This window comes from Camelus ferus, chromosome 12, assembly GCF_009834535.1.
Source record: "Camelus ferus isolate YT-003-E chromosome 12, BCGSAC_Cfer_1.0, whole genome shotgun sequence".
Classification (NCBI taxonomy): domain Eukaryota; kingdom Metazoa; phylum Chordata; class Mammalia; order Artiodactyla; family Camelidae; genus Camelus; species Camelus ferus.
Genome location: NC_045707.1, coordinates 35,520,722 through 35,546,349, shown reverse-complemented (window position 1 = coordinate 35,546,349; position 25,628 = coordinate 35,520,722). Strand labels below are relative to the sequence as shown.

Sequence of the window (25,628 nt, the reverse complement as noted above, 5' to 3'; positions counted from 1 at the left end):
TATAGACACAACTTTCACCCTATCCTAAATTCAATTACAATAAAATATTCAATCTATCAACAAAAAGGAGGGGGGCTGAAAAACAGCACAAAGAGGCATTTTGTTGGCTACAAGATGGCAGTGATAGACATGTTATTCCCCTTTCATGAACCACCTACAACCTTGAGTCACAAGTAGCTGCGTTCCTACCAAGTACGAGGATATACCCAATGAACAACAAAAAAAATCCTGCCCTCAACTGAGCTAACATTCTGGTAAAGATGAATAGGATAGAGGACGAGTCTGCAAGCAAATCCAGCTCATTACCTGTATCTGTACATAAAGTTTTATTGAAATACAGCCATACCTACTCATTTGCGTATCATCTGTGGTTGCTATCTTGTAATGGCAGAGCTAAGTAGCTACAACAGAGGCCATCTGGCCTGCAAAGCCTAGAATATTTACTATGTGGCATTTACAGAAAGAACTTGTCTGCCACTGAGATACACAAACGGTAAATGAGTTAGCAGAGAGAGTAGATCCAATAGCTATTCCTGAAGTACAGGGGAGAGGAGACAAAAAGGTCAGGAATCAAAGGCAGATCTCAAGAATATGAGTGCCCAGACTAAAAAAGTCTCCTAAGCATTCAGCATGATGCAACAGTGGAAATTAAAAAACAAAACAAAACAAAACAGCCTATATAAGGGCTCATCATTACAAAACTTCAGTATACTAAGGACAGAGAAAGAAGATTCTAAAAGTTTCCATGGGTCGGGGATAACATGAGAATACAAAATTCCCACACTCCTAGAAAAAAATTATTGGCCAGTGGCCATTATGGTACAAAAGTAGCCACCAGAACAGGTTTTGAATCTTCTTAATCAAGAAACGACAGTTCTTTAGTCATAGTAACAAGTAAATACCAGGATTGGTTTAAACACATTTAACCAACCAATAACCATTTGCTTTAGTGGATAGACTTCTGTGAACTAGTCTATTATTGACAATCTCTTACTTCTGAAAATTAGTCAATTAAGAACTGACTTACTTTGGCACAATATTTCTTTGTGTTAAATCTCTGTATGTTTTTTCCTTCCAGCCCATGCTCTTTGAAAAAACTCTCCCAAATCAAAATACCACCAAAATAGCTGCTAAATTTCCCACTTACTAGTTCCTATATTTTATTTGTCAATTCACTGAATCCATCATTTCAAGACTTTTCTCCAGTATTGGAACATTGTCTCCTTAATTTTTGTGAACTGCAAGGTCCTTACCATATTACGATTTTAGGAAAGAGGATACGAAATAAAAGTTGAATCAACTTTCAGCTTTAAGAATATTCCACATTGTAGTGTGCATTTAATTTGGGACAAATAAATTATTCTTTGTAAACATGTAACTGAAGTCAGGTTTAATTCTTTAAATGTAAAAAACCATTTAGAAGTAGGGTTATTTAGGTGATAATTCCATTATCAATGCCATGCAGACATTAGCCAACCACACAGATGTACATTAATATTTGAGAAATATTTAAAAATACTTAGGATTCTAATGAAAAACACCTTCAAATTTGTGTTTCTGAACCCAACTAGAGGGAATGTAGTAACTTTGGGGACAAGAATTTCCTAAACATCCCAAAGAGCAAACCAATTAACTTTAACACAAATAAAACTAGACTCATCTCCTTGCATTCTTTTATCCTTTATGTAGCTGGGCTGTGTCACTTTTGATGACTTCTTTGCAATTGTTTATCTATAACTAAAAGAAGACTCACTTCAGTGAACACCCATCAAAATGCCAACCAATCAGTAACTGCCTCACTTGAGTGACAGTGCTTTTACACTTGACATTAATTCACTCCTGCCTTTGAAATTCTGTCAATCTTCAGAGTTGGAAATTCCTAAAACCCTGTAAAACTAGCAGTCTGTTCTGTTCAGGGGAGGCAGTATCAGATTAGGATAGCTTTTCCTTAAGTAATCAATAATTACAGCTTTGTGTTTTTTGTTTAGATACTGAATGGTATCTCTTATTCTGATAGTCGACCTGAAACCCCCATTTGGCATCATTCCAAATGACACCCTTAGACAAACAGGTATACTGACCAGGTTGTCTTGTGTCCAACCTATTCTTTGAATTTCCTATTAGATGAGTCAGTCTCAACAATGATGGGCGCTCCAATGGGTTCCTTGAGCTCACATAGCTAAATCTGTTATCCTGGATTTGTACAAAGTAGGTTTTTATATAAGGCAATTAGGCCTTTTGGTTTTGACTTGGAGTGTACTATTTGATAAATATTTTTGCCATTAATTTATAATTCTTCAGCTACTTGCTTTGTTTTTATTCACTTACTTGTGTAAAGTTTTGTCTCATGTGTTTTGTTTTGTCCTGGACTGTCTTGTTTCCATTCACTGAATAAGGGAGTGCCCCATTTGGAATGGATGGACGCACAGGCCTGATAAGTCTCTAATGCAATTCAAACTGCCCTAGGCACGAAAGGTTGAAGATGAATAAAATCAGTTATCAATTCAGGCAAAGGTGAGTGACTAGTCAAAATTCACCTTGGGTCACTTGAACTTTCACAATGGCATTATAAGGTCAGTAACTGTGAGGCTGATTATGTGGCACCTTCCTAACTTCTGCTTGGTCAGGGAACCTGAGAATCTGTAAGGACACATCTGTTAAACAAATTTTTAAACTCTTTCTGTCATCTTTCCATGCTGCTACAAAGGTGCATGTGGAAGTCGTGCTAATGCTCTCAAGAGCACCAACAATGCTGAAAAGAGAGGCAAATGCCAGATTCTTATTAGGCCATGCCCCAAAGTCATCATCCAGTTCTGTACTAATAAAGCTTGGTTACCCTGTCAAATTTGAAATTGATGATCACAGAGCTAGAAAAACGGCTGTAAACCCCATAGGCAGGTTAAACAAGTGTGGAGTGATCAGTGCCTAAAGTTGAGGTGTGACTCAAAGATCTAGAAAAATAGCAGAATAACCTGCTTCTATCCTGTCACTTTGGTTTCACTGTACTGACAACTTCAGCTGGCATCATGGACCATGAAGAAGCAAGACAAAAACACAGGAGAGGAAATCCTGGGTTTCTTTTTCTAGGGATGTAATACATACATGAAAATAAAATGCCTCAATGGAAAAAAATCTTAAGTACTCTTAAATCATTTTTATTTAGGAATAATTTACATCCAGTAAAACAAGCAGATCTTAAGCAGTATAGTTAAATGAGTTTTGGCATATCCTAATACCCTCACAATCACAAACACAGCTCTCATTAAGATTTGAAACACTTCTGTTACCCAGGAAGTTTCCAATGTTCCTTTTAGCAGTTAATTATCCGAACACTTTTTTCTTGACTCTAGTGATCTCTTGCTTATTTGTCAAGGCTATAACCTTTTCTAGGAAGAACTCCTCCATCTTTTATAAACTCCCAATGTAATCTTAACTCTTGCACTTACATTGGTAAATGACAAAAACAGTGACTTTGACAATTGTAACGTAACAACAGGACTTACGGCCAACTTTTGATATGTCAAAATTAATACTTAAAGAAGAATTATAACTATAGAAAAACTATGAGACAAATTAACATTAAATAATCAACTTCTTTAATTGGCATTCTGGGGTCCCCAAATAAAATGACTAAAATAGTCTTACTCCTCTGTTCAAACCTTTGGAAACCTACCCTCCCTGAATCATTCTGTCTCTTTATACTACCCACAAAACCTTTTATTTTATTCCATCTGCTCCTTACCTATACCTCTGAAATGAACTACTCTTTTTGACGGTTTCTCAGCAAAAGAACAATTATACTAAACAACAGTCTCTTTAAATAGCTAAAGTAGAAGGCAGAGCTACAGAAATTGAATTTAAAGTCTGGTCTAGAATTTACTTGAAGTTATATTTAAAGTTTTTCTACATTTCAGGAAAACTGACAGAAATTTGTTGCAGAATTCCAACTTAATTACAAATTAAAATTAAAAATTAATTACTTAATTTCATCATAAAGGAAAAATGTTAAAAGCAGCAGGATAGGAAAGACCAGATTCAAATAACCCAGCATATGTTAAAAACTGGCCTTGAGAGAACAAGTTGCTAGAATGAGTCAGGTTCATCCATATTATTGCTTTTATCAGTAATTTGTTCTATTCCTTTTTCTTTAATGAGTCCAATCCCACTGTTTTTCTTCTATTTCTTATTGATTAAAACATATCTATTGTATGAATATATGTTATTTTTCTTAGCCATTCATCAGCTGATGGACATTTGGATTATTTCCAGATTGTGGGTGTTATAAATAAAACTTATCAGTTTATTTTAATTTCAGTAACTCAACCAAAAAGAATTTTTATTACAGAGTTATACTGTCCAGGAAATTGAAAACATTTCAAATTTTGAAATAGAGAAATATGAAAGACATCAACAGACTTTCAAATCTAAAAACCACAGTAACAAAACACATCTAACTTAGCAATAAGCAGCTTTCTAACAAGGAACACTGATAAGAGAACCACAACTGAGAAAAATCATTCTGTCATTAATTTTTTGCCAATATTTCCTTATATGGACAAACAATCAAAATATTTTCATTTAAATCCTGACAAAACCAATACTAAGGGTATTATTCTCCTTAAAAAAAAAAAAAAAAAGTCTAACAGTACAACAGCCAAGATTTGAACTAGTATCTATTTTTCAAATCTGTGTTTTCTACTATACCAGCTTTGAGAAACTGTATACAGTTTCTAAGCCTGGGATAAAAAACGGATTTCTTTATGAAGGCCAACTATGATTTACAAGCAATGGCCATTAGTTCTGTTTTTAAAATTTTCTGCACAATTTTAAGATGGGTAGACTTATATCAGAATTAAAAAGGGGCTTTGTGGTTACTACTGTTTGAGACATTGAGAATAATTGTTCTCTTCCACTGAACCCCAAAGATAGACAATTCTGACAGCATAGCACAGTGGTTCCACAGCACCTAAGTTTCAAATCCTGGTTTTGTCTAACTTTGCGCAAGTCATGAAACCTTTCAGAGCTTCACTTTTCTTACAGGGAAAATGGAGACAATAATACCTACATGATAAGGTTGTGAGGTGGATACACAAGAGAATAAACTCCACAAAACAGGGATTTTTGTCTGTTTTACTATATCCCTAGAACCTCAAATAGTGACTGGCATTAGTATGTGCTCAACTAATTAAGGAATGAAATGTACTAATTTCCCTTAAGAGTCCTTGCACATAGTAACCAATAAAAGACAGCTTTTAAAATAACAGTAGCAATGGCCTGGGTTACTGCTCAAAACAGTGTAGCAGAACTAATGTTCCCTCAGTTAAGAGTTACTGCTCTACCCTTTTACCTACTCGTTCAATAAAATATATAAGAATGCAAGAGGAAGACTGCTATTCAGTTTTTGTCTGATTTAGAAAGTTTCTTCTAGGTAGGCAAAGAGATACAATGCATAGGCTAAAACTATATTCCAACCATATGTGAGTTTCTGTCCTTACTTCAGTTCTCCTGTCACTACAACCACTTTGGAATATGTTTAAAAAAAAATCAACTGAACTATAATTCTCTAGCTATACACGCTAAGGTTTACTACTTACATATTCCACCAAATCTAAGAAGTACTTTAAAAATATATTTTAACATCTTTGAGACGGCAATGTGTCTTACAGTAAACTATGTCAACACAAAAAGGAAAAAGCTAAGTATATATCACTATTTTGAATTATTTTAAAATGTATTTAGGGGGAACGACTGGGAAATAACCCTCTTGTAAGTCTTTAAAAAACATTACTATGCAAAAATCCTGTAATACTAGTGTTTTCTCTGACTCTAAATATTAATCACACACGTCAATGATGAACTTTACTGTACCTCAAGTTATGCAGATTGTAATTTTGATGATCTGGGGCAAATCTCAGTATTACCACATTATGAGTGGTGAGAAAATCTTGAGATTGCAATGTAAGGTGAATTTTAATTCTCTTAAACTGTACATATGTCTGTATATGGTAGTGGATTGTCTTTCTTCTTTTGCTTATGTTTTTCCTGACAGTTTTATTACTAATAAAACAGTAAATTTATAAAATACACAAATGAAAATTAAAAATGGAAGGTGAAAGAGAAGTTGTGGAGTTGTCTTATAATAACCCCATGTTACTGTAACTTAAGAATGTTGGTAACTATTGGCATTTTTAAAAAGCAAGAAATTGGATGAAGGCAGTCAAAAGGTATAAACTTCCAGTTATAAGATAAGTATTAGGTATCTAACATACAACACAATAAATATAATTTACAATGCTATATATTATATCCAACTGTTACAAGAGTAAACCTTACGAATTCTCACAAGGAAAAATAGTTTTCTTTTCTTTTGATTTTGTATCTATATGAGATGATGGATGTTCACTAAACTCACTGTGGTAATCGTATCATTATGTACATCAGTCACATCATCATGGTGTACACCTTAAACTTATACAGTGCTTTATGTTAATTTTATCTCAATAAAACTGGAAGGGAAAAAGTGGCGATTAGAAACTCAAAAATGCCAAGTAGACAGTCATTCAACTCACAATGAATAATAATTATAAGTTACTGATACTGGCAAAAAGGTACTGACATCTTAAACATTTTCCTCTCACGTCAAAGCAATATCTGTCTTTTTATGATCATGCTGAAAAGTCTAGAAAGAAAAGACAAACAGAGAAGCAAAGGATGCAAGTTCTAAGTACTTTAACTGGCATGCCTTGAGTAAAGGATTGTATTCTGAGAAGCCTGCTGATGTGCTGTGTCTTCTTGTACACAAATAGGAAATAAAGATTAAGACACATACAAGTATCTTTGAAATTATTAGAAGTATATCAGAAATTATTAAAAGATGGTAGTTAGATTTATGGTGACAATCTCATAACTCTCATAATGTACATAAATGTTGAAACGCTGTTGTACACTTAAAACTAATAAAACGTTACTATACGTCAATTAAAAAATTAACAGAACTCTGACTATTAGGTATTATTGCCATGGACTGCCACTTAAAAGAGATGGGAAGAACAATTAAAACTACTTTATGATCAACGGGAAAACTGACACAAATATATTTTAACAACCTTCAAGAAGTTAAGGGCAACATCATCAGAAAATGTTAGATGAAGATGTGTCAACAATGGGAGATATCTTGGCTAAACATTTTGCCAAAAATTATGGTGCTACTGGTCAACTGGAAAACATTCTAGTTTGAATTTCCAACACAGGTGATGGAATTTTGTTGGTTTATGTATGTTCTCTTTTATGACATTCCTTGTAAGTAATGGTGCTTATCTGTAAAACTGGATGTGGTCTAGAAATTAGCTGTAAAGTTAAGAATTGTAAATGAACAATTAGGTGCTTATATGTTAATCTGAAACTCCAGAATTATTTCAACCAAGCTTTACTCTATGAACTCACCAATTACATTAACTCATTAATTAATGAGGGAATCCCAGACCCCCATTTTCTTTGGGTGGTTAACAGGCAAGAACACAGCATATACACAAAATGAATTTATGAATTGCGCCATTTCTCACTTATACTTCATCAGCAAGAAAGCAGCATATCTACAAGAGAACATTTATACAATTATAAATATGAAGCATGATTCACACCACTTCTCCAACAACCTAACATTACAGATGAAGAAAACCAATTAAATTTGTAAAGAACTATCAAGTCACTAAAAATTTCACTACAGTTTAAACTAAAAGCATTTTCTACATGAATTTTTCAAATGTACAAATATTTCTGCTACCTATCTTTGAATAAAAAAATTGGGGGGGGGTAATTTTTGGTATTATGCCATTTGCATTTAAAGACTCCCATTTTAGTTACACAGATCTCCTAAAAGCTACACGACTACAACCAACCCCTACATCAATCAAAGTAAGTGATAGCTATATTTTTTGCAAAATACTTGGGTATCCTATTTACTAATCTGAAAGGTTGTTTTAAGCATTTCTTTCTATAACTTTCTCCATTTACTTTAGAGACTTATCTTTGCTTTCATTGGTTCTTTTCATCAATTTAAGAAGTTGTTTAATTCTAGTCTCAGTGAAAATCATAGCAAAGACATGGAATGAAAAGAAAAAAAACCTCCTAGGGTTCCTTCCCAAGTTGAGTTTCATTGGCTGCTTTGTAACTGCTTGAAATGAAAGTCGAGGAAAGGAGACACAATTATATTCTACATTAAGTTGAGTAAATTTAACTAAGATAGTATTTCATCTATCAGAAGTTATTGACTGGAATACAAAACAGTAATGGATGCTATAATGATTCTGAGCAGAAAATTCTGAAGATATTTATGAGTCAAAGAAAATAAACTTTCAGTAAACTTTTAGTCTAAAGGGATTCGCTATATAAAAGGACAATATAAAAAAATTGATTCAGTTATCTGCCATTCTGTATTGAATATAACATTTTGCATTAACAAGACCTAGGGCAGACCCAGGTTCAGATATTACTTTCCCTAATTATGAACTACAAGGGTAAATAGAAAAATTACTGGGGAAATTTTTAAAAAGCATTACAAAATGACAAACTGATATACTAAAAAAAAAAAAACAACTCTTGGCTATTTACTTGGTGTTGAGATTTACTGAAGACCTACAATGAACCAAGAATTGTGCTAGAACCTGAGGATTAAAAAGGAAAATCTAAGAAATGACACCTTTTATCAAGATTACTGTATTACAGCATTCAATATTCGACATGAATATGTAAAGAGTGCCTTCTACAAGTCAGGCTCTGTTCTAGGCAAAGGGAATAAAGTAGTGAACGAAAGATTCTGTCCCAATAATTTATAACTTGGAATGACCAATAAAATCAATATAAAGTATGCTAATTTGGCAAGCACTACGGAGAAAAAAATATAAAACAAGCTAAGGGAGATAGTGTGGGAATGGAGAGATTATTTTAATCAGGGTGGTTATGAAGGACTCTAGTTAAGGTGAAAGTATGATATAGCTCAATCATTTTAATAGACTGATATTAAATCCTATTTTCAACAAAAAAGTCTACCATTAGGCATTCTTCTGTTCAGTATTTTTCAAATGACATCTTTGGTGGGGTGATGTGCCAATGAATTTGTGATTTGGGAAAGTCACAGAGATTTGTCTAGGATCCAGGAGAGCTCACTGCTTCAATGCCCCTTCTTCCTCTGCTAATAGGGGCATAAATGGGATTTGTTGAGGAATCTAAACATTAGTTGGTCTTATGAGGTACCATTATTCAATATGTACAAAATGGCCCTCAGTGATTTCCTTTGCCAGCTCTGTATATAGGAGGAGATTCATGACCTCCACCCTACCCCCACCATTGTGTAGAAAGAATAACGCATATATCGGGAGAGAATGTTCCTGACTGGCAAATACTCAGAATGCAGTTTTTAGGAGGGCAATGTCAAGGAAACATCTCTGAAGCATTTTCGCACTATCTCCACCCACAATGATCGTTCCCCCTTTCTGACAAGCTGCATCAAATACTTTAGGACTTGATTATATACTATCTTGTATTGTTTTCCAAGATGAGATAAAGAGCTGTAGAAAGCAACATTATCTTGAGACTTAAGAGGCTTGGCTTTATTTTAGAAGTTAAATAACTTGAAATAAATAACTTTATTCTCAATTTCCAGGTTTCTTGTCTGTAAAACGAGGAAATAAGGGAAGGTGGAAGTATTGAGCACAGAGATGTTTTACTTAGCCAGGTTGGCATGTAAATACCACAAGCAGTAAGGTGTTAATATGGTGTGGACTGTGGGCAAACAGAATGAATGCTTATTCAGCTAAAGTCATTTGAATACTAAAAACTGAATATTGTGAAAACCAACAAATCCATTTGAGGTATAGAGAATTGGACTCTGGGCTACCAGTTTTTTACTTCTGGACTAGATGATCTCTAAGGCCCCTTTCAATTCCAAAATGTATTATTAACACCATTCTGAAGAATTATACATAGACATAACTTTTAAAGTATCTCAATGTTATATTCCCTCTTCTTAATATAAAAAACAATATACAGTTGACCCTCATACAACATGGGTTTAAACCATGGGGGAATCCACTTACAGATGAATTTTTTTCAATAAAAAATTTTATTATTGGGTCAGCCTCCACGCACCCCCCCACCCATGTCATTCAACGGTCAATTTTAAAATTCTGTGTTGGCAATAACATTTAATAATCATGTAAATATTCTTTCCCCAACTTCATAACTGAGGTTTAAAATTATAGACATTGTAGAATTATTATCTTTCAAACTTAATACAGATAAAACTAGACAAAAAGACTAGAAACAATAAGGACAATCTCCCTATTCATAGGCTGCCCTATGGGAAAATCCATTAACAACTACTGGGCACTCAACCAGGGCAAGATGCAAAGGCCGTCCACATTTTCTTCTTCCTTCTGGCATGCTAGTTCAAGATGCTTTATGCAATTAAGGCTTGTGGACTTAAAATATGGACTAGGAAACCAAATGTCAACAGGCCTGACCCATAAAACACTGAAATGAATAATAGATTCTTTGAAGACTGCTTTAATTCTATCCAGGATAAAATATAATACACCACCAAACCAAAGAAATTAAGAAAACTTTGTTTATATTAATCCAGTAACAAAATTTGTATCCAAGGTACAAAAGGATACAAAATTTGTATCCACTTTGAAAGTGCTCAGAATCAGTATCATCCTGAAAATGAAATACATCGATTTTTTAAAAATGATGGACTTATGTTTAAATGATACAAAGCAATTCTACATTTAAGTAGGTGAAACCAAACAAAAAACCAACTGCTATTTTTAGAGACTATTCTTAACAAAGTATGGCCAATTCATTATCAATAAAGAAAGAAGCCATTTGGCTAAGTTTGAGGACCACACTTAGTTTTTCCTTACACGCACAGAAGGAAAGACTACATCACTTTTGCAGCCCAGAGTGGTAAAACATGGAATCAGGAAATAAGAAGACCCAGAACTGGCTACCTAAGCAATTTACCAGAGAGCTGTCACTTATTTCTAAGACTGTATCTTTATCTGTAAAATATACACAACGATAATACAGACTTCACAGAGTTGATGGGCAGATTAAACAAGAATATATCGTCTATAAAACCTTAGGTGTTAGTCATTATCATCATCAACTAGATGCAGAGTGGCCCTTGTTTATTCATTTTGGTCTCCCCTATTTGGTCTAGAAATGTTCACTGAATAAAAGTATGATTAGCTAAAGACTAACAATTAATTTCCACCAAAGGAAAGAACTACCTACATTTTTTTAAAAGACCACTGACAAGTTACCTTTTATAGGTAATTTAAATTCATCAATTATTGACAGATGTCATGAATCCCAATGGAAAAAGAACTACACAAATCTAGACATTAAAAAAAAATTAGTGTCTTATACTTGCCCTGTAGGAATTGTAATCTCAGTAGAAAAGAAAATGCTCTACAGCAGAATAGTGTTAAAACCAACAACTCTGGGTTCCAAAGACACCTGCTCTCAACCTCATAATCTTACTTATTCTTTAAATCAATCTCATTAATAAATGTAAAAAGTAGGTTATGATAAGAATCGATCCTTAAAAAGGGATAAGCGACATTTTATAACTCCTTTCTGTTAAAATACAATGTCAAACAAAGAGTCTCCAAATAGCTACAGTCAAATTAAAAATCTTCTAAAACATTATTGGTAACTCAAGCAATTCTCCTATCCTCACGTTGTTTAGCTACAACTCCTTGTCCTCTCCAGTTTGAAATTCTATGATCCTAAATTATAAATAGAGGGCTAAGTAAAAACACTTAACTACTGGTTCCTGAAGTCAAGTGACATTACTTCTTCCACTGAACACTTTCTGAAAGAGATGATACTTGATTTCTCCTTTCCGCCTCCAACTCCCAAAGTAGTATTTTAGCCGCTAAAGAGGTTTTCTGTGTTCTCTTCTCACTCCTAAATAAAATAAACTAATTCCAATGTTAAAAGAATCTGGTACTAATCTTTGGAAACGATGATAGAATTCAAAACTTTTGAGTAGATTAAACAATTATTTTTGGAGGAAAAATTAAGAGGTCCAAACACTACCTCTCATACTCTCTTTAAAAAATTAAACTTCTAACAGGGAACTACAAAATAGAAAGTTAAAATGAGTATTACTTATCCTATTTACTTTGAATTGTCTGCCTCTCTCAAAATGAGGACAAATGGGTAATATGTCTAATCCTACCAACATTCTGCCAAGAAAGGTCTTCTCTGTGAACTAGATTTCTCAATCTAGTCAAGCACAGAACTTGCAGACTATCAAATTATTTATAGTATTTTCTCTATTCTGACAATATTTATGATACCTCATGGAGGAAAAAAATTCTTCCTTTGCCCTTTTCATAGATTAATACTGCCAGCAAGTAAATGAAACTTATTCCAACATATACGATGACATGCAATTTAAGGTCATGTTTCCAGCTTTATTACTGGGGTTTTTACTATAGTTACCTTTCAGTTTGGTACTTGATCACATCTCTGAGAAAGTATATCAACTCGAGTATAACAATTTATCAGTAATCTGACAAGTGCAGAAGAACTTGTTTTTTAATAGGTGTCTCAGTCAAGTCAACAGATGAGCAAGGTAGTTAAGTGACAAAACATGGAGATCCTAGCATTTCAAAAGCAGGCAAGAAGAAATAATGTGAGCTCAAGATCACCTTATTAGTTTCTATCAGATCTCTCCAAAAGGGTTGGATTTGTGTAGAACTCTCCCCTGCTCCCGAGTTCTTTCGATATGTCTCCAAAATTAACCTGTCAGTTTTCTTCCTCTTCAGATCTAGCTATAAATTCCATAGGCATACATAGTGATTCAAACATCTGCTGTGTCTTCTGAACCTAATTTAGGTAACCCAAGTATGGACATTAACTTTATTATTTACTGTATAACTTAGAATCTGATACAGAGGCCTTAAGTTAACTATATTTTAAATTAAAAAAAAAAAAAGATAAAATAGGAAAATATAAAAATAGTTGAGAGCTCAGGCTTTAGATCTGATTTCCTGGGTCAGAATGCCAGTTCTAATGCATATTAGCTAAGTAAGCTTGCTTATGTTATTTAACCTTATTTCCTCATCTGAAAATGGGGGAAAAATACTACCTATTTCTTAAAGATTTTAAGATTCAAATAAAATAATTTATCCCACACAAAATGTTTAACACAATGAGTAATACACAATAAACAACCAGTAAACGATAGTTGAAAAATTTTTATTTCATCTAATTATCTACAGTGCTTAAAACTTGAAGCACCTAAAGGGCTCCAAAAGCATACTATATAATACTATAGAATATTGCATTCCTAGGGGACTTGTTATTTGTCTCTCTTCTTCGCCCTATTACCAAATCTGATCCATTCTACCTTGATGTCTCTGGAATCAAGTTCATTCTCTCCACTCCATTACCTTATTAGGACCTCCATTATTTCTTATGTGGAAAAAGGTGGATACAGAACACAAATATGAAGGGAAAACATTAATTTATTATACACCTGAATGTCAATGACCAGATTAGAGATGTCAGATTTAATTGTGAGTACAAAAAGGTAGGGCTTTCCAGAAATCTGAGAAGGAAAAAATATGACAGCTATATTTCAGTGGCTTTTATATCCCAGAAAATGCTTTGTAAGTTTAGAACATTAAAATGTTCATAGTATTTATACTGTGTTAGCTCACAATCAAGCAGAATTTATAGAACAAAATGCTATGGGTACACAGAAGAAAACTGTCTGCCTGTAAGGATATATCAGACAAGGTTTTACTAAGTGGATATTTAAGCCAGACCAGTGGATATTTTAAGGGAAAAGGGAGATTCACTGGGAGATGAGGGCATTCTGAGGAAAAGGACTATCATGAGAGAATCCACCACATCATGAGTGCATGGGGATGTTGGGGAGTAGGTGCAAGAGGAAGGGGACCCTTTCTGCTTAAGAGTTTGACCTGCATTCTATAAGAAACTGAGAGACAAAGAGTTTGCAACTTGGGAAATGACATGAACATATCTGTGTTTTAGAAAGATCACAGAAACTGAGTATTTGTTTTCTGAACTCTGGGAATTCAGTAGGAAGGAGTTTACTGCAGGTGAGAGATGGTGACCTAAGGGCTAAGACAAAAAGAAATTTCTAACTATCCCTTTTCTTTATTCTAAGTCAGAATCAAGAGAACATGGGTATAGACTATGAGTGAGGAAAGGAAAATGAGATGCAGCATGATGACACAGTTGGATAGTGAGGCCATTAAACCAGACAGGGAGCATAAGAGGAACAGACTTGGTTTAGCAGATATTTTTTATCTTTGGAATAGGTCTCAAAGACAGTGGAGTTAAAAACTGACAATAGTATGGACATGGCAATAGTATCTATTATTCCTAAAGAGATAAGAAAGAAGATGCTCATTGCTTGTGTTCAAAAGGCTTCAGGCAAAGAACAGAACATTGATTTGTTTAGTAAGATTATAAATGTACCATGCATAATTTGTTTCACTCAATTTTTCTGGCATATTAATTTGAAATATATAATTTATTTAGATGATTACAAATCTCAATTTTAAGATTTTATAAGTTTAGTTGTAAGCCTTCATCAAACCAACTCTTGATAAGAGTCTCACTAGCTTATGAGAAAAAGAAATACGAACAGAAAAAATTAATACTGTACAAAACCAAAAATCCTTCTAGGCTTAAAGAGTTTGAGTGTAAAACACTCAGTGACTAGCTTGTATTGTACAATAAACCATAACATATAAAAATAATTTTCCCACTTTAGACTTGGTCCTTTTCCTCTTTATCTGAAGCCTTTTGCAAATAGGGCAGTAAGCATCTTACATCCTATTTCTGATTTCTCCAGGAATAAATAGATACTAATGCTATGGTGATACCACTGCTAGTGTTTACTCCACTCTTTCAAGATCTAGCCTAAAAATAAAATGTATCTATTAAAAATCAACAAAAACTGCTAGAAGCAAATAAGTGCAGATTTCTTCTTTTGTGAAAAGGATTCCCATTCTTTTTCAGCTTTAATCTAAATGTTTCCTATTTTTATCTTTTCATCACCCAAATCTGATCTTTACATTTCTAAATAGGAATATGATATTAGACATACTTGCTTTAAAGGCACAATTAATTTCTCTACAACAATGTGGTCTAGGATATAAGCTGGCAAGTCTCACAAGCTAGCAAAAAGAACCATAAAAATACTAAAATAACATTAAAAGGACTCTATTCACATTCTTAAACAAGAATGATGAAAGGAGAACAATCACGCAAACCATCCCAGAAGAGCCTATTTTAGCCAACAGATTAATCAAATTAGGGACACCATTATTATTCCACAAAGCCCCATGAGGCACATTAAAATTTAATCACCACAAAATGGGAGGAACAAAAAAAAAAAAAAAAAAAAAAGAGGGGCGGGGGGCAAAGAACCAAATGTTTTTTCCCCCTCTTTTTGGTATAAAGTGTTTTTCTTTTTTTCCCTCTTTTTGGTATAAAGTATCAATATTTTAAAATAATTTAAAAAGTGAAGTACAGTTGATTTACAATGTTGTGTTAGTTTCTGGTGTACAACATAGTGATTTGGTTATACATATATATACAAATTCTTTTTCATTATAGGTTATTACAAGATACTGAATATAGTTCCCTGTGCTATACATATTGTAGGAGTTTGTTGTTTATTAAAGCATCAATATTTTTAATGGCTCTTTTCCAACAATACTACCAGGCATAGTGCATGTCCCACTATGGCTTAACCGCTGAAAAAATCTGCAAGGATTCTTGGTAGACACTTTAAGTTATATACCTCCTATTAGAGAGCTCTCAGCCATGGATCTGATTTATATAAAATGAACACACACAAAAGCTAATTCCAGCAAAAGAATGACTAGACATATACTACCCTAGATGTTTCTTTAGAAACACAGTCTCTATAAATCTATGATCAAAAGCTTAAATTACTTAAAGAGGAAAATTTCAAGCTGCCTCGGACTTTGCTATATCTAACAAAGCACATTTAAATAAAGCATTAATCATTTGACAGATTATGCAATTTTTAATTAAAAATTTTAGTAGAATCACCTTCTGATAAGGATACAATGTCATACGCAAATATATCTCTAGTAGACAAGTAATCAAATGCATTCTAGTATTTTCACTTGAACATTAAAAAATGTCCAAAATAAGTAATATTCAGAAATTTAATAAATAAAAGCCCAAGAGCCCCAACACCCCTCTCCCACCAAGCCAACTGCCTAGTTAGCAGGCATTTATTAAACTGTGCTAACACAGTGATAAGCCAAAAAGATGGCCATATCATAAAGTGGAATCAGGGTGACCAACAGTCCTGGTCATCTTAGGTGGAATACATCTTGATAGGAATTTGCTTCCTCTCACTTTTCATAATTTTAAAGATGTGGAACTGTAAAGGCTTAGAAAACATCTTGCAAATATGTACTACAAAGGTTATCTTTTTTCACAACACAATCATACATTTTTCTGAAATAGTGTGGAAATTAAAAACCAAACTTGGTATAGCACTTAGCATAAGAGCTAAGTTTGAGTGTTTACAAATAGTATTTGTACAGCTTTTACAATTTACAACATATTTTGACACAAGCCTTCTCATTCGGATAAAATGCAAGCAATTTGTCATGAAGGAACACTGTCCTTGGTTAATTAGAAAAGTATACCTTTCACTGAATTAGTATCTGAATATGCCTTAAGTACAAGTCATCATGAAGGTTACAAATATGAACAAATATGAACAAAACATACTTGCTCTCAAGAAGCTTATAATTTTGTAGGAAAAGATGAGACAAAAATATGGAAAATATCATGAGAAACACAAAAATACTATGGAAATTCAGAAAAGAAAGGTAAGGAACAGATTTATGAAGATAGCAAATAACTAAAAGTTACAGCATTTGAATAGGAAAATATACCAGGGAAAACAAAAGTGAGAGCAAAGGCAAAGAAGGCAGCAAAATGAAGGAATATCATTAGACTACAATACAAAACATGGTCTGCACGGATCTCAGGGTACAAATGAACAGGAAAAAAATGGCAAGAGAGTAACAGTTAAGATAACAACGATCTGAGTACTGATTAAGAGACTGAACTTATCTTGTAATCAACAATAATGAACATTTTAAAGAAAAACATACCAACCAATATTGAGAAAACTAAAGGTACTTGAAAATAAATAAAAGGAGTTCTAACAGAAATCTGGAGCACTCAACTAAAAATGGTAAGCATTTTATTAAATACGATTAATATGTGGCCTACTACTAAAATGCATGCACTGGTTTGCAAGAAAACCTATAATAAAGATGATGAAAACCAAAATTAAAAGGTCAGAAACAATATGCTGTACAGAGGAAAGAAACTGCAAGAGACTGACAATAGATAGTTAAGACAACTGGTAATTTCAGTTTTATCCCACAGCACTGTACAAATACTAAGTACTCACTATGTGCAGGCAGTGCAGATACTAGATGCACACGTCAGGTCCCCCTATTTTTCATAGCAGGATTTACTTTTGATGACACCGCATCTGATATCTAAGCATACTGAAATTAGTTTTAGTTAATACCACTACCATAGAACATGGTGCTTGGGGCATTTGCCTAGGATCTCACTTGTATTGACAAATGAGGCAGATGAATGTGGAAGGTCATATTTTTCCTCAAAAAGCTGCTTTGGATCTGCCTAATGCATAAAAAATACTCAGTTAAGACTTAAATACCTATGGCCAGAGATCTATATATAATGTTAACTGCTGCATAACCAACACTTAAAACAGTGCCAAACATACAGAAGGCAATTACTTGCTGAATGAATCAAAACCAGTTTCTTGTCCTAGAGCAGGGGTTAGCTAACTCCAGCCCACAGGCCAAATTCCACCCCTGCCTGTTTTTTGTAAATAATGCTTTGTTGGAACATAGCCATGCAATTGCATATTGTCTATGGTTACTCATACTAAAACAGCAGAGCTGAATGGTTGTGACAGAGTAATGTATGGTCCACAAAGCCTAAAATATTCATTATCTGGCCCTTTGCAGAAAGTCTGCTGATACCTCAACGTAAGAGATAAGGATAGATGTTATCCATTAATTCACTGGTGGCAAATGAGTTTTAGCTGAAACAGCAACTCAAAATATTAATGGCTACCTGGAGTATAGTGTTAAGAATGATTCTGGACTGAAAGAGAAAGAGCAGTCTTTGATTATCAATATCTACTATGGTTTAGGGGAAGGAGAAACAAGGTTATAACTCTAAAACGTTTGAAAACTTCTGATGTAGAAAATTTTATATAGCTAGTATTGTTGTCTGATATTTTTATAGCGATGAATTAACTAACTGCAAAATAATATGCACCCACTCCCTCAAAACCTGAAAGGAATCACTGAGAATGGTCTACCTGAATGCTGAAGACTGTCTATCAAAAACAATGATTCTTGCAGGGAGGGTATAGCACAGTGGTAGAGTGTGTGCTTAGCATGCAACAGGTCCTGGATTCAATCCCCAGTACCTCCAGTGAAAAACAAACAAAGAAACCTAATTACCTCCCTGACAGAAAAAAAAAAAAGTAGAACTAAAAAACAAAAACAGTAACATTGATTTTGGTTTTGGCATTGTTGCTGATGCTCAATTTTACAACATTCAACAGACATCTTATTCACTTAGTCAACAGATTCAGTTGTTCAAGGCCATTCGTGAAGATGTTATCAGGGGAACCTAAAGTAAGCCCACAATATATCCCAAAATTCCATCAAGCTTTACAGATAAGACTGAAAAGGGCATCTTGGGTAAAGTGCATTTTTACATTTGGAGCTAAATCTGACCTATTAAATCTGTTCACTTTGGTTACAGAAGTAGTTAATATAATACACGGTCTAACATTATTAAAACATTCATGCCACTAAGGCTCTGCAAAGTTTCTTTCCATATTATTTTAGAAAAATCCTTTGTTTCTTGGGCCCATATTAAGTCCTTTCGTCAAGGGAGGCTGAAAAAGCTAGTACCTGGCATTTTCATTCTCTATAAAGCAAGGTTATCCACCAAGACTAAGTCTGTGTCTTCTCAGACACTGATGAGTCTCTCTAAAAATAAATGTGCTCATACACAACTGTATGTCCATGTAATAAGACATTTTAAATCACATATTGTATTCATATTGTGTTTCTATTAGATACAGCCAGGCCCATATGGGCCATACCCTGGCATAATAGGAAGTAAGGAGCCACACATAGGGTATTTGAAAAGATGGCAAAACAGTCACTGCTGGGAATGGTGGGAGGGAGGGGTCTCAAGGTCAAATAAAATTTAAATCTGAAAACCCAGAAGTCCAGGAGAGATAAGTGCTATCAGAGGAGTGATTATCAGACAGCTGCCATTACAGTAGGGAAGGAGGCAGGGAGGGAGAGAGAGAGAGAGTGAGCGAGTGTGTGTGTGTGCGCGCGTGCGTGTGTAGTTTTAAAAAGCAACTTTGGAGGACTCTGATAATATCTCCCTCTCTCCTTAAGACCCTAGGACCTATCCCTAGCAAAGAAAGGTCAGGGTCCACCAGAGATGCTATTGATCTTTTTTGTCCTCAAATAAGTGACCCCCAATTTAGCACAGAAAAGGAAGGTCTTTGTTGTTCCTCAGGTCTCCAGAAATCAGATTCTTCATTTAAATAATCCATTCTTAATGTCTCAGCTTCTGCATGTCACAGAAAAAAAGACACTCCCACTCCAAAGGGATGACTGTTACTGGGGATAAGGTTAACCAGATGTTTTACTATGTTCAAAGCTGAAGCCACATTTTCTCTAAGTCTTCAGATTTTAGCACCAATATCAAAGGTGCTCAATAATGTTTGCTGAACTGGTTGCAGAATGAGATAACTACATCAACCACAAAGATATCTCCATTAGTTAGGGAAAATATCTGCTTTCACGCATTTCAAGAAATCAGAAGTGAGGCCCTTTACTACCAGCAAATAGATTAGAATTCAAGTGAAGGGTGAAGATTGCAGAACAAACTACACCCATTTTTATGAGTGGAGAATGCCACAACTATTTCTTTTAATATAGATACTCAGATTTTATAATACATTACCCTCCACAAGGATGGGGGAATATTTTTTAAAACATAATTTTACAGTCTGTTTTAACATAAGGCTGAGTTCAGAAATAAACAGAATTAGTGTCTCCCATGAGAGAAGGAACAAACGACTACAAAAAATATTTTACTTAATTTTACTGTTGCCCTCCTAAGATTAATGACAAAGCTTAAAATGACTGCCCCTCAATATATCTGAAACCATAATAAGAATGCCGTGATTTTAGATTGTGGGTTCATAATTTGCATTACATTCTAAATGAAATTTTAAGACCAGGACATTCCTTATGGAAAATTCCCTAGCAAACCTGTCAAACGTTCAAAGGAGAAAAATGGACAATTAATAAAAAATAACAAAATTAACAAAAAATAGTGGAGGCACAGGGACTTCCCATAGTTTTCTCTAATAATTTTAATATCTTAATCTAAGCAGCAGCTTATGCTAGCTGCTTAACACCCACAATGGCTTGTGCAGCTGTCTTTTAAAGTTGTTTTAGACTAATTTAACAGTTCTTCCTTTTATACTCTACCTTCTCCAGTTTATTCAAAGATGCACTTAGTATTCAGTAAAATAAAGACCACTTAGAAAAATAAAAGACACATCACATTTTGGAAGCCATAGACAATGCTTACATTTGGCTTTCCCATACATTATTCCACTTACTTGCATAATTGTTAGGTCAATAAGCACTTTTATTTATTTTTTAAGTAGCTCTAAAACATGCCTATCTCAGCAATTCTATAAGGTACAAGTCAATATCCAAAAAAAACAGTACAAACACGTCTGCATTCGTGGACATTAATATACACCAAATAAAGGCAACGAGAACTGAGGTTTGGTTTTAATTAGGCTGCTAGAATAAGCACAGAATGTGTGGAAAACACAAGTGGGCAGACACTTATCATAATCAATCTTGAGTTTCAAATTAGCACCTTCAGATATTTACTTCTTTTCTTATCAATACCAAGTGATTCCATCAAGGATTTTAAAACAGAGATTATGTTAGTCCTATAATATTCCCATTCTCATCTTCTAATTCTTAAGAAAGCCATCAATCGGGAGATAAACTGCAGGGTATCTTATAAGACTTTAAAAAACGATCAAGAAGAAATCTTGGCTAAAATACATGCTCTCAAGCATAAAACTTAAAAAAAAAAATACAATTTCCCAAGCATCAATGTTCAACAGATGAATCTCCACAGCTTTTAAGCATTTAACTGGACTCTAAGGAATTAGGTGGTTCTCCCACACCTTTCAAGACTCATCACCCTCAGCAGTGCCTTCCATTTGTGTCAAACAAAATTCCTCAGCAGAGACTGTTTCTAAGCTAACTGCTTCAAAGTAATATTTTCAGACCCTGATGTCCTCCCAAAGACACAAAATAATAAAGAGTAAATGATTTCAGACTCATTTCTCATAGAAATTCTGAAATGAGAAAATCTTTGAAACCTGGAAGTTTCATTTAGTGGCAAAACCTGACCTAATACAAATTTTTTACAAATAAAACTTCACCTAAGCACTGATGTGAGGCTATTTATAGTTTTTACTTATCCCATTTAGTATGACTCTTCATGTTTCACTTCAGAAATAAGAAGTATTTGACCACTCTTACTAAAATTCAAAACAAATCTCTCCCCCAAATTCTGAATTCCGAAACACCTGGCACCAACAGTTATAGGTATCACTGACCTACAATCCATTCCACAAATGTCTACTAGAGCAAAATACTCCCTTGAACATACCTTGTACTTTCCAATTTCTGTATTGTTGTCTACCCTGATTCACTGTTAACCTAAAACTTAACATACCCCTTTAATATCATGTACAGCTCTCACCTCATTTTTAATGTCTTCTTGGAACACGAAACCCTAGGAGTTTTTACATCTTCCTTTGATTGTATAAGCACTCATCTATATCAGTCATTTGGGTATTATTATTTTGAACTGCTATTTACATTTAATGATTAAATTTTCATGTCTTTGCTAAGAACCTTTTGTGCATAATTACTCAATGTAATCCTAACATACAGTAACTGAGAACAACTAGCTCTCAATTATAGGCAATCAGATGAACAAGTCCTCAAGAGACAGGTGCCCTAAATAATGAGGAATTATAGTTGGAAATAAATATAACACTTAAAAAAAAATGACACAATGTTCCTCTCCTCTTGAAAGAAAGAGTTTAGAGAGGGAGAGAGGATAAATGAATAAATAAATGTAATTATTGTGATAAGAACTATGAAGGTAATTAACAGAGGATGTTCCTTTATGTAAGGTGATCAGGAAAAACTCCTCTGTAAACATTAACATCCGAGCTGAGATCTAATGTTGAGACTGAAGCAGAATTGCAGACAGCAGAAGAAAGATCATGACGGACAGAAAGCAGCCGTTAAGCACCAAAACTCAAAAGATGGTAAAGGGCTTGTTGGGTCAAATCAGAAAGAAGTCCAGTATGGTCAGAGCTTAGAGAACAATGGCAAGGAGGTAAGGTTGTGAAGTAAGCAAGAATTAGACCTGGTTTTTATTTTAAGCCATGGGAGGGGGGGAGGGCAAGAACTGGGACTAGAGGGTATTACATGATCTGATTTACATTTTTAAAAGATAACTTTGTCTTCTGAGTGAAGACTAAGGTAGAGGAGGACAAGAATGGAAACAAGTTGGGAAGCTCACGTAGGAGTCCAGGTATGAGGTGACTGCAGCTTACACAAGGGTGATATCACAGCAACACAGGCTTCTAGAGCTCAAAAATACCTTAACAGCCGTTTAATCACACTCTGTCTACATAAAGATAAGTTCTAAGAGAGGAGTTAACTTGTTCTAGGTTGAATGGCCAGTGCCAGGGAGAACCGAAGCCTAAGTTACCCAGGTCAAAGTTATCACACTAAACCTTGACACTTAAGACAACTGGGTAGAAATAAATTATCCAAAACTAGCATATCATTTCTCAGATTTATCCCTCATGCACAATGGAATCAACTAAAACTTATGAGAACAAAATGAAATAAGAGTCCAATCTGAGTACCTAAAGGTTTGAAGAAAAATGTTTAAGGGCCTGTTGGAAGTAAAAACAGCAAAACTACTCTCAACTCATACTGCTAGTGATGAAACTTTAACACCATAATCTCTAACTGAAAGATAATATCCAATTTATCCTCTGCATAGGATCCTCTCATGGACAAGATATATCAATTGCTAAAGCACCACACGTGCTTTTCAAAGTGAAGTTTATCATTTTTGCTCAATTAGAACCCTAATGTTATCAAGAAAGGTGACAGGGCTCTTGGAAGAAAAAAAGTTTATTAAAAAATGACTAAAATACAGGAAATTTCAAAAATCTTTTAGCTAGCAACTAAACCTGCACAAGTAATAGTGAGTGGCAACTTTTGTGACTAATCTGGATGTCTGGACATAAAACATGATCTCAGAATGTTCCCTAACTCAGAACAGCCAGAACAGCTGACCAGTTAATTATTTAATATAGGGAGAACTAAAGCTTCCTATTAAATTCTATTCCTTACTGTGGGATTAGCTCATGGAGGCAGGAGTTCTATAATGCTTAATCCCTGAAGCTATCCTGAAGTTAGCTTTTTACACTTAACTCCTTCTCTAAACCACTTCACATCTCTTTCGCTCATGCCAGCCCTATTCTTTCAAACAGTGATGTTCAGACTCAGTACTCTCTTTCTTCACGAACACACTCATTTTATTGTTTCTAGGGAAGTAACTGGCACTAAAGTTCCAAGAAACTGAGTACAGCACAAACGGTAATTTACCTATCATTCTTAATTATTTCACAATCTGAAATGTATTACTTGAACTGAATGCAGGTTAGCCTAAAAAGCCTTTAAAATTTGGAACAGTCCTAAGACATGAGTTTTATAAGAACGGTTGTTTAACGAGGATTGTTAACAATTGTTCCTAAATAAACATGAAAAAGAAATAACTTTCTCCCAGAAGGTAAAAACATTATCATTTGTTATGGAACGTATCTAGACAACATGTCAAATTCTCAGGTCAAGGAGACATTATAAAACTTGAAATGGGAAAAAGTACATAGCTTTACTATACAAAAGCTACTACATATCCTAAAATTGTGAAAATCAACTATTAAAAATCAGTTTATTTAAGGTTATGTCAAAACTTGAACACATATGCAATCTATCTATGGTTGAGTAATCAGACGTACAAAACAAGGAATACAACCAAAAATTGGCTTAAGAAACAACAATTACCTAATCCATTACTGCGATCAAAAGTTGAATGAAATGCTCAAAGGGAAAGAAATTAAACTCAAAATAATTATATATTAATAAGAGATTCCAACATAAAGCACATTTATCTATGGTTCCTATTTTTCTCCCCCCAACAAAAATAAGTTCAACACATTTGCAAAGCATGAAAAAATGAGTAATACACACACAAAAAGTGAGTAATAACCAGACAGACAGTTAGACTAATTTTAATAGCCTTTCAGATAAATGTGGATATTTTCCTTTGATATTACACCAAAACTCAACTGGCTACAATATATCAGAATGGGTAATCTTATAAATAAACTTTATGTTCTTTATAACATTAAGACCCACTGATCTAGCTAGAACTGGATGGATTTCTTATCCATGTGTGATGTTGCAATATTATGCATTAGTGACTTTTGAAAATACTAGTTTAGAGTCATGTGGATCTTCAAATATCGACACACTTCATTATATATTATTTTAAAAATCATGTTCATTAACATCACCAATATCATCAGAAAAATCTTTTAAAATATTGGGAAGCTGTCAAGAACACAGTAGCTGACACAAGTTTTCCAAAGTTCTAATTTTTACTTGAAAACTAGAACTTTATCATTGTCCGTAAATACTGTCAACCTTTTCCTTTTAAAGCAACAGGTTCACTTTTTGAGAAAATGTCAGTCTTAATATCCAAGTCTGAAAACCTTTTTCAGTTTTCAAGCATTCTTTCAAGTGAAAAAGCTGTTCATGAAAAAGTGGCTGGTTCAGCTTGCAACTCAACTTGCAATAATCACACAAATGCATTCCCTAAAGACAACCACTACACTCCAGTATGGCAGCAAGAAAGTGTTTTAAGTATACTTACCATTTTGTCATGTGTAAGATGATGTGTACAAAGTTGAGATTTGATAAAAATTTTTCCACTTCTTCAAGTGTATTTAGGTTTTGTTGTTTTTTAAATCATGAGCACACAGCAGTAAAGAACACATACGATGACAGATAATACAGTGTGGTGCTCTGACCGGACTGTTTAAAGATGCCAAAAGTTTTACCCACCACTGCTTTTGTACCATTGGTAAAGATGTCAACACAGTGAAAAGGCAAAGGACATCTCAATATTATTGCAAAAATATTTTGTACTTGTAGATGCCCCAAAAATGTCTAGGCGATCCCCAGGATTAGGGTTAGGGTATGGGCCATACTTTGAAAACCACTGAGCTAGATAATTTATTTGTT

At 34.1% G+C, this 25,628-nt stretch overlaps 1 protein-coding gene across 2 annotated transcripts in view; it reads right to left on the bottom strand.

Moving 5' to 3' along the window:
* RAP1B (RAP1B, member of RAS oncogene family) overlaps window positions 1-25,628 on the bottom strand; it is a 40,589-nt gene that overhangs the window by 9,790 nt on the left and 5,171 nt on the right. The gene's annotated exons all lie outside the window — the stretch shown is intronic.